Source organism: Mus caroli, chromosome 7 (genome assembly GCF_900094665.2).
Source record: "Mus caroli chromosome 7, CAROLI_EIJ_v1.1, whole genome shotgun sequence".
Classification (NCBI taxonomy): Eukaryota; Metazoa; Chordata; class Mammalia; order Rodentia; family Muridae; genus Mus; species Mus caroli.
The window spans coordinates 132,375,033-132,385,089 of record NC_034576.1 but is presented as its reverse complement, the minus strand read 5'-3'; positions in this window follow the sequence as shown (position 1 = coordinate 132,385,089).

Here is a 10,057-nt window from a genome sequence, read left to right as displayed (position 1 = left end):
CCACCACCACCACCATCACCACCACCACTACCACCACCACCACCACCATCAACAACAAAACATGCTTAAAAGGGATCAGCATAGTCTCCACCTAATTTGAATTTTTCTTCATAAGTTCATGTTCATGAAAGCCAAGATGTTCTAGTGTTGACGTCAAAGCTATTGGAGCTCTTGTGGACCACACTTCACCCTGAGAAAAGGCCACTGACATCTATTGGAGATCTTGGAGGGAGGGAGGGAGGGAGGGAGGGAGGGAAACTTTTCCAGTCCACCCCCACAAAAGCAGAAGACAGGTTCAAACCTGCTGAGAGGTTTTCTTCCGGTTCCACTTGCCCTTGGAATTTCTCATGCTCTGCTATTCCTTGATAACGTCTGGGACAGGGTGCTGTTGAAATCCAGCTAAACAGTAACTGGCGGTTTCATTACTGAGTTAACTTGCCCTAAAGTCCCATGGCCTCTGCAATTTTTACAGGAATGCCACTTTTCTTGCATGCTACTGAGACATTCAAGAGCAGTCCTGACATGCACTATTCATTTCATTTCAGAGTTTGGGCACAGAGAGGAGTCCACATCGTCCAGTAGAGATGCATGTTATTTCCAGTTGTCCTACAAGAAGGATGTGGTCCCAGGGCACATGCTGGTCAGACAGAGCTAACACTAATCCAATACATCTTTCTGATGCAGACTGATGCCTCTCCTAGGGGCCCTCGGTGTTCAACCTGCTTGTTATTCATAAGCACTGTGCAAAGAGGTAAGTACTCATGCCAACTCTAGTCATCCATTTCCTTAAAAAAAATCTTAGTATATCTACTTGTTTATTTATATCTGATCCCTTTTTTTAATGTTGTTTTTACTACTGATTTGAGATGAAGTCTTGCTATGTGGACCAGGCTTGTCTCAAGACTCAGAAGCTCAAGATATACTCCCAAATTAGCTTCCCCATTAGCTGGTGGTGGCAGATGCATATCACCATGCCCAGCTGGCATTCATTTCCTTATTGACCCATTCACCCAACAACTGTCTGAGCATCTGTCCTGCCAGATACCGTCCTTTTCACTGGGGTAAGTAAGAGAGATTAGTGTTACATGCTAGGGGAACCCAAACCGTTTACCGTGAAGGGATACATAAACAAGACTGCTAGATGGTGCTTGTAGCACCAAGGATGCTTTGAACAGGGTGACCTGGAAGGGCCTTGTTGAAGTAGTGTCAAAAAAAAAAAACAAAAAACAAAAAACCCACGTGCTGAGTGCCTGCAACCATGAGTTCATCAATACCAGGAGTCACTGGAAAAATGCAGGGATGTAGTGGCCACCATGACTGCTCCTTAGAAGTTCCAGGTCTCAGAGGATGAACTCAAGACCACGAGATGGAATGCAAACTTACTCTTAAGAGTACAAGTGACATCCTTTGTATCCTCAAGAAAGCATAGAGGGATCCCAAGAGAGGAGCTCTTGGACCTGATGTTAATTTTAGAGATGAAAGTGGACCGGGCAACCCAGGCAGAAGGAATGGAGCCCCAGCCCTGCTGGAGGCAAAAGACCTGGGCATGTACAGGGAGCAGTGCGATTTAGCTGCTATGTAGGGAAAGTGTACACAGAGGGACAGTGTGTGCAGAACCACAGATGTCAGCAAATGGTGGCTGAGAACCATTGAGGCAGCCTCGATGGACCCCGAGGAGCTGCCATGATCTCCCGTGTCCAAAAGGAGAGGACTCGCTCTCCAGGAAGAGAATAGAGCATTCAAGCTGGAGGTCCAGCAACCGTGGTTATAGTCCCAGGCCTTGGGAGGGCTGAGGCAGAAGTATGGTGAATTTGTCTGAGTTACAGAGTGAGACCCTGTCCCAAAAGTCACAGGACAGTGCTGTGGAGATGGCTCAGTGGGGAAAGGGATTGCCATGGAAGCTGGGCGTGGCAGCTCATATCCACAATTCCAGAACTCCTGTGCTAAAATGGGAGGCAGAGGCAAGACAATCCCTGAAGGTCCATGGGCCAACTAGACTGTCTCAAGCAAGATGGAAGAGGAGAACTGATACCCAAGGTTGTCTTCTGACTCCCACACACACATACATATACATCATACATGCACAAAAATGGAAGGATGGGGAAACAAGAGAGGGAGGGGAAAGGGAAAACAAATGGAGCCCACCACCAGAATCAACAAGCCAGGTAAGTTTCCCCCATCATTTGGAAACAATGTAGCCCTATCTCGCTTCCTTATTTGTTTGATACAGTGTCTCACTAGTAGACTGTGTTTATCTGGAATCTGAGATCCTAATGTTTCCACCTTCTAAGTGTTAGTATCACAGGCATATGGAACCGCATCAAGCTTTGCTTTTCATACTTTCTTTTTAAGTCATTTTTGTGTGTATGAATGGAAGAGGGCACATGGCACATGGAGGTCGTAGGACAACTTTGACTGTCAGCCCTCACCTTCCACCTTTTATCTGAGCCAGAATCCCTTGGCCCTGAGCTTCTGGAAATTCTCTTGTCTCTGCCTCTCATCTCACCATAGGAGCACTGGAATTACAGACATGCCCTGCCTGGTCCAACTTTACCAGTGTTCTAGAGATTCAAATTCAGGTCTGCATTGAGCTGTTGCTATAAGCCCTAGTTTTAGCGTTTCAATCTCCCCCCCCCCCCCGCACTGCTTTAGCTTGCCTGGCTTTGACCTCTCAAATCAGAGACTAAAATGGGCTCATTGAGTCTCTTAAGGACCGGTCTCTTCTCTCTACTACAGTAGACATGTTGCAGGATAATAGCACTTAAGATTTGGTGAGGCATACCCTCCTTGACTGTTCATTAGCTTTAGATATTTCTTTCATTGATTTTTATCATATATGTAGATGCTAAACTTAAATTTTAAACCTCAGCAGGGCAGTGGTGGTGCACGCCTTTAATCCCAGCACTTGGGAGGCAGAGGCAGGTGGGTTTCTGAGTTCGAGGCCAGCCTGGTCTACAGAGTGAGTTCCAGGACAGCCAGAGCTACACAGAGAAACCCTGTCTCGAAAAAAAAAAAAAATTAAACCTCAATAAACATAGGATGGCAGCTAAACAACAATAACAACAACAACAAACAGAAAATAGTTTTTTTTTTTTTTTTAAGGAAGCTGTGCACTACAGATGGGTGTGGGGATAGTGTAGATCCTGTGGAACACTCTGGCTGGCTATTCCTCACAAGGTTAGAAGAGGAATTACCATGAGACCAGGCAACTCTACTGTGAATATGACCAGAAGAATCAAAGAAGCGTCTGGAAGAATCCCATGTTCACCACAGTGCTGTTCTCGATAGCCAGGGAGTAACTGCGGACGTGTCCGTGACAGATGGGTGAGCCAATGTGGTGTATCCACGCAGGGCATCTTATGCAGTCTTGACAAGAAAGGCGTCTGAAGCATTCTATAATGAGCGTTCCCCTGTGGACATTATGGTGAGTGAAATGCACCAGACATGTGACAAAGCACCTAGATCTTTCTGAGCTGTCTAGGGTCCCTACAGGAGGGGAGCACAGTGGTCCACTTGAACTGTTGTTCAGTAGGCACCGGGGCTCAGAGCTGCAAGATGAAGAAAGAATTCTGGACAGGGTTGATGTAACAGTCCATTGAACACAACTGGGCTGTGTGCTTAAAGACGGTTGCCATGGCAAAATTTATATTACATACATTTTATCACAATTTAAGTGACACCGAGTCTGTGCCATGCCGCCTGAATTGTCTCTTTCACTCTTTTGTAAAGATGATAAATTTCAGTTCAGGTCACTTCTCTGCTCTCTGCTACGCCTGAGATGGGAATGTTTCTGTTCTTTTTAGATATTTGAATTCATAAACACACATACATATATGCGTGCATGGTGTCCTAGGGAAAGACTCGCCTGTAAACACAGGATTCATTTATGTCTGATATATGCCCCATTCCCACAGCCTGAAGGTGATCTGAGACATTCACCTTTTCTTTATTTATGCTTTCAGCCTGCTTTCCTTTTGTCTGAGATCCATCACTTCAGGCCAAGTGTTGGATCCATCAGCACTCAAAAAATGTTGGATTCTAGAGCATTTTAGATGTCGTGTTTGGGGATTAGAGGAGTTCCACCTGTGTGTGTGTGTAACAAAAGTTAACATGAAAGATGTGGCATGTACATAGAAGGGGGGTAAACTCTAAGGGCTGAAACTGTTTTTCCAATAAAATAGGATGACGATGATTCTATGTAGTAGACTCATAATAATTTTGGAGATGCTTTTAGACAAATCTAACTGTGATGTTATTCTGTCCTTAGTATGACTAAGAGGACATGTGAGGCTAAGGACAGAGACTCTCAGGAAGGTAAATGTCAGAAGTTCATTGGAGCCTAGTTCCAGGAGCCTGGACGGGGCCTCTGCCAGTTTATCAGAAGAATTCCCACTCCATTTCAGAGAGAGAGATGCAATAATGAGTGTCCAGGCCATTTTAATAAATACAAAATTCCCCAAATGGCCCACTCTTCCAGACTCTGTGGCTCCAACAAATGCTGTAAAAATAAAGATTAAACTATACAGAGTGGTTAGTGTGGTTTTTTTCCCTGATTTCTGTTACTTTGCTTTGCTAATAAAAGTCACAAGGCATTGGGCCTAAGATAGTGCTGATGGCTCTGACCTTCGGTGCTACTTCTCACTATGGACGCACAGGAACCTCTTCTTCCCAAACTACAGGGACACTCTCCGCCCCCTAAATCACTGCTCTGCCCTGCCCGTAGGAAAGAGGATGACCCGTACTGTCCTTGGCTGACCCGCTGTGGGGAGCAAGCCGAACTCAGTTGCCACACAGGGGAGTACTTGGCTCTACGAGCAGCCATGCCTGCCTCTCAGATTCCAGATCCCTTTTGCAATCTTGCACTTTGACATAGTTTCAAGAATTGGGGGAAATTACAAGATGAGTACAAAGAAGCACTTTGTGTCTTGTAGGAATGAAATATGGGCATCATGCATTATCCAAGGGTACCCGACTTCCTCTGTTTCTCTAATGCTGTCTTGTAGATCTCTTGCTTCAGGTCAGGGGCATCGTGTGCATGTAGGCAGCATGTATGGTTCAGTTTTAACCACTAAGTAAGCGATCAGCCCTCCCCACAATTTCACATTTTTTTTCAACCAAAGAAGCTGACAGTTATAAAGATCTTTTCTTGATATGATTTGGATGTGGCCAATTCTGTGTCTTTTCCAAGGGTGGCAGCACATCCAGGGGCTGACACTTGGGGCGCTCTGACATGACCTTACCGTATGAGGAAGCCATTTAGAAGGAACATCTTTTAAAAGGTGTAGGGCTGAGGAGATGGCTCAGTAAAGTGCTGGTCACACAAACACGAAGCAGACCTGTGTTCAGATCCTCCGCATAGGCAGTATGCACTGCAAGCCAATTTTAGGGATGCGGGAACAGGAGGATCCCTGGGGCTGCCTAGCCAGCCAGTTCAGCTAAATCAGCAAGAGAGACTTTGCCTCAAAAAATAAGAGTGATTTTGAGGAAGACACCCAGTGTCAGCCTCTGACTTCCATGCATGTGTGCACGAAGCAGCAGCCTCAGTCGCAGCAGCAGCCTCAAACGCAGCAGCAAACACCTGCTTACCTCTCTAAGCCTAGAACTCTTGTCAGCTAACCTGGGAACCCACCTGTCTTGGCCACAGTGCCTTTCTCCCTAACCCAGAGTAGCCATTACTCTGACTTTCCTGGTAATCACACCTGCCAATGCCTTCCCCATCTGGATGTCCTTTTGCTTCCTTGTCTGCTCCCTAGCTGTCTTTTCCGTTTTTCTTCCTCTTCTTTTTATTTTTATATTTTTCAGCATATACCCGTTGAAGAAAAACAGTTGACTTAATCTCTAGAGTTTCTGCCAAATCACAGCTTTTGTGAATCCCCTGTCCGTGACACATTGTCTTGCCCTCTACTCTGTGGACCCAGGGGCTTTGATTCTCCCATCCTTTTTTATTGGGTTTCAGGAGATGCTCTGATACTGTGATGTAAGAGAATACTCTAAGCAGGTTCATTCATTCACTGGGGCTTACGTATAGCAAAGTGATAATATTTTAATGTTATCTCTTATTGGTCAGAATGATTCCAAAGACACACTCGTGTTCTGTTTGTGTATCCTTTAGATTCAGAGCAGTTAAGAAATAAAAGATATTTCCTTCCCTATATAAAATAATTTCTACATAACAAGCTTATTTCTCATTCTCTAAAAGTGACCATTTAGGTGTGTGTGAGAACACACACACACACAGACACACACACACAAACACACACACACACAAACACACACACACAAATACACACAGATACACACACACAAACACACACACACAGAGACACACACAGACACACACACACAAACACACACACACACAGAGGTCTATATGTATATGATCATGAACCCATGTACTTAAACATATTTGATGAATTTTAATCCATTTGGTTGTGAGCCTAGCCTTTAATGACTGAGCCTGGAACTCACTATAGAGATCAGGGTGGCCCCAAACTCATGGCCATAAACCTACCTCAACCTCCTAAATGCTGGTATTACAAACATGAGCCACCATCATCCAATCTCAACTATACATCTCTACCATCACCCCCACTTTCAGTTAAAAGGCCCAAGCAGTAGGGGAAACTTCTCTGCATGTCCTTAGTTTGTATGTGCTCTGTGTGAAAGCTGTTAACTTTGCTTTGTTTCACGACTCATCTCTTGTACCGTGTGCCCACACTGCCACTCTTGACCCGCTAAAGACTCAGGAAGACGCAGATGGCTATAGAAAGTGCTGTATCCATTCTGTAAACAAACCTATAAAAGAATGAACCCAATGGGGAGATGGCTCTAGGAAATTCTACAGGCTGTGTAGTTCTCTAAGGCCCTCTAGTAGTGTGTGGACATGGGCCTTGACATTCATGGAGTCCTTGGTGAGGCTGTCATGGAGCTCTGTGAGAACTCTTTCAGTCAATGAAGTTGAGAACTTCAGCCAGTGTCAACCTCAAGGGGTGGGGGTGGGGTAGGGTACACTTCCAGGCTCACATGTGTGAAGTATCTGGGACCACTGTTTCAATGAAGAAGTTATATCCCTAATCCACTTGCATATATACCTTTGAGTAGTTAGTTTCCTGGAGTCACTGGATGACATTTCTCAGTTGAAGGTATATGGATAACTGCTCATTTACAGTGTTTTGATGGTCCAGCGCCTTTTGCAAGTCTCACTGCAGAACATCTGTGATAAAGGCCATGAACCATAGCCCTTTCTCCCTCCCAGTATCTGAGGCCCACTATTTTGGGGTCATTGCCACAATGGGTTCCACAGGGCCACCAGAAATAACTATTACTATGTCAATTACTATTCTTATTGAAGCACATGCTCTGCAGAATCAAAATAAGCTAAAAGACATTTATTCCCAGACTCCCTTGCAGCTAGGTGACTTAAGTTCTGGCCACTGGTAGGCAATATGAAGTGCTGTATAAAACATCTGTGTTTTTCTTTTAAAGAAAGGAAACCTGACTTCTCTACTCTCTTAATTTTTTATTTTATTCATGTGTACACATGTGTGTGTGTATGTAGTATGTGTGCAGTTGCTCACCTTTGTGCTTGTTAGAATAACAAGATTCCAATACATCTTTTCATCTAGCAAGCACCTGGGTGTAGCTGACACGGTTGGTTCTTGGCTCAGTCTTGAGTCCCAAACTCTGAAGGTGCAGACGGCTGCTTAGAGAGTGTGTCTGCTTAGTGGGGCACTTCACTAATTTGTCCTTGCTTCTATAGAGATGTTACAACTTCACATTAAATACCCAGATAATAGGCTTGCACACAGAGCATAATTACAAGACTCTTTACTTAACAGATTTATGTATTATTTAGTACTTGGAGTCTTCTCTTTTGGTTGAAAAGTCTGGGTAATAGTATTTCTAACATAACAATAATAGAAATGAGTTATTTTCTAAAAACGAAAACAAATCACAGTAGCACACCAATTTCTCCGCACTATAAATATTTTGATTCATGGCCTTCATCCAGTTTTCTTCCAGCACTTTTGAAAGTGTGAAAAATTATACTTTATGCCAGTATAAATAGCATCTTTATTTTCCACAGAAAATCCAAGCATTTAAGTCCTTTTAAGTGTGGTATCTTTTCAGCTTCGTTAATGCAAACAAAAGCGAGCATCCCTGGGAAGTTTGCCTGGTCTGCTCAGGCCAGAAGCAGCCATCCTTGCTCTTGGCCCTGCTTTGAACTGTTCACTCCAGGGTGGATAACCAGTCAGGGTCTTTCTACCGTTCTCAGATCCTACGTTCTCAACCTTCCCAGTGCTTCCACCCTTTAAACCACTTTCACATGTTGTGGTGACCCCCAAACCACAAAATTCTTTCACTGCTACTTCATCACTGAAGTTTTGCTACTGTTATGAATTGTAATGTAAATATCTGTGCTTTCCGATGATCTCAGGTGACCTCTGTGAAAGGGTCCTTCACTGACCCACAGGTTGAGAACCACTGCCCTGCGTATTCTGGTCATCAAGACTGCATTTTGGAGCTTGGATATCTTTGAGTTTTCTTTTTCTTCTTTTTATGTGTTCGTGTTGTATGTGTGTTTGCATGTGTGGACACACACCTGTGTGTCAGTATGAACATGCATGGATACGTGTGCCTATTTATACTGAGACCAGAGACTGATGTCAGGAATGGGCCTCAATTTCTCTTCCTTTGAGGTAAGTTCTCTCATTAAACCTAGACCTCAGTGATGTGACCAGTCTCGCCTGCCCACCTGCTCCAGGGTCCCCTGTTCTGCTTTTGGAAGCTGGCATTATAGGCAGGCTGCCACACAATCCAGAAGGTGTTTTGTACCCTGGTCCACTTTAATAATCGAGCTCCCTCCCTCCCTCCCTAGCCTGTCTTGGTTGCATTTCTAACCAGAAACTCCTTTTCTGTTTGACTTGAAGTGCTTAGAGAAGGGAGCTTTGCCCTCCCTCTCTGAGGCATAAGGAAAGCTGTTAGGATTGCAGTGGAACCCCCTTTTGTGTCCTTAAAAACTGTGCAAATTTAACAAAGCACTATTCTGTGTGATAATAGTAATTACTGTTTGAGGTGTGTGTGTGTGTGTGTGTGTGTGCAGATGTTAGCGTGGGGGTGTGCATCCAAATGAGCCTGCCTGTGTATATGGAAGGCAGAGACTGACATCAGGTGTCTTTCTCAATGGTTGTGTGCTAACTTGGATGGTCTGGATTCTGCCAGTTTGGCTAGGTAAGGAGATGCAAGGATCCACTCCCTCTCTGAGGCCCTTAATACAGTGGTTACAAGGTCACACCTCCACACTCAGCTTTTTAGGTGCGTTTTGCGGATCTGAACCCAGGTTTTCAGGTTTGCATGGCTGGACACTTCACCAACTGAGACATCTCCTCGGCCCACAGAACACAATGATCAAAAGAGGCAGGTGCTCTTGTTTCAAATGGGAAACTAAGGCCTGGAGAGACTTGGTCCCTTGGTAGTAGACACTCAACTGAGTGCCCAGAGCAGCATTCACATCCAAGTCTTCAGCCTCCAGAGCTATCAGAAAGATAGCAGAAGTTTCTATGATAGGCTGAGAACATAGCTTGGCTGCGTGTAATTCTGAATCTAGGTGTTGCCATCACACTCTATTTCAGGCTTTCATTTTTGTTTTTGATAACCACAACTGAAACCCCCTGGCCTCCCTCACCGCAGCTTCTGAGGGACAACCTTGAGGGGCCTGATGGGTGTATCCCGGGCGAGGTGCTCCACCAGCCGTGTGCTCAGCACCGAGCTAGCATGTGCTTTTATGCTTTGCTCACCTTGGTGGTGAGGGGCTGGGGGGGCGGGTGAGGGGAGCCCAGGACGCCACCTCCTAGAGAAGCCACAATGCTGCCTCTTGTGTTCTGTTCCAGCCTTTACACTGGGCAAAACCAGGATTCCCCAACTCTCTCTGCTTCCATCCAGAGCGCCATTTCTCTTCCCTCCAACTTTGAAAACTACTCACTCTACAACGTATAAGACATAAAGATAGTCACAGATGGAAAGGGGTCTACCTGCTCCTCTCAGTCATCTCGGTGTG